We start from the raw sequence: 997 nt of genomic DNA on the forward strand, positions 1-997 counted from the left end.
TCATCTGCTTATTTCTAACATAATTTTTAATAACAGGGAATGAATGATCAATTAGTTGGGACCAATCAAGATTCTCCCTGTGAGGATAGGGAGGCTATCAGATTCCCTTGACGCACAGATTTACCCAAAATTAATAGAAGTGAGCTCTGGTCAGAAGAAAGAAGGATAGGATGGCTATTGCAGTTTAACAATAAATGATGCCAACCACAAAGTTAATAGAAATATAACAAGTGCTACAAGAGCACCGGCAGGGTGGGGGGGCAAGACAGTTAATTTTTCCAACTTCACAGAAGCCCCGATGCTGGAATTGGCACTTGACACATGAGGATTATTTCTCAGGTGAGTAAGGAATGGTAATAAATTCCAAAACAAAAGAAAAAGAAAAATATTAATTTGAAGGTTATGATACCTCTTATGATGAGATAAATGTTTCATATACTTATACAGGTACCACAGAGACACTGTAGGAAAAATCTAAAAGAATTTTCTTTTCATTTTTTTTCAAAACTGCTATGTATTTTTTATTAAAGCATACACATATATACGTAAGCATTATTTTTTTTATTTTAAACACAAAAAGTTAGAACTAAATAAAAAGGGAAATTCTTGGTTCTCACCCTGGGAAATTCAGACCTAGAGGCTTAAACTATGCTGTGCACCTCAGTAGGGACAAGTTTTCAACAACTCTAAATCCATATCTTGCAGGCTTAACAACCGCAGGGAAAGTGAATGGTTCTCTCCCTTTGTGTGCACTAATGTTAAAACACTAAAGAAGAACACTGATTGGTCCAGTTGGGTCAGTTGCTCAATCTTCAACCAAACACAGTTGCCAGAAGGATGGTATTACCCATCTAGGCCACTGGTCCTCTCTAATAGAGGCCATACTGGATATTACCCTTCCCCTTAAACACCCCTAAAGAATCAAAATCAAAAGACCACATAGTAGATAATCCCATTTATGTGAAATCTTCAGAATAGGCCAACTCTCAGAGATGGA

The sequence above is a fragment of the Acinonyx jubatus genome, chromosome A1, assembly GCF_027475565.1.
Source record: "Acinonyx jubatus isolate Ajub_Pintada_27869175 chromosome A1, VMU_Ajub_asm_v1.0, whole genome shotgun sequence".
Classification (NCBI taxonomy): Eukaryota; Metazoa; Chordata; class Mammalia; order Carnivora; family Felidae; genus Acinonyx; species Acinonyx jubatus.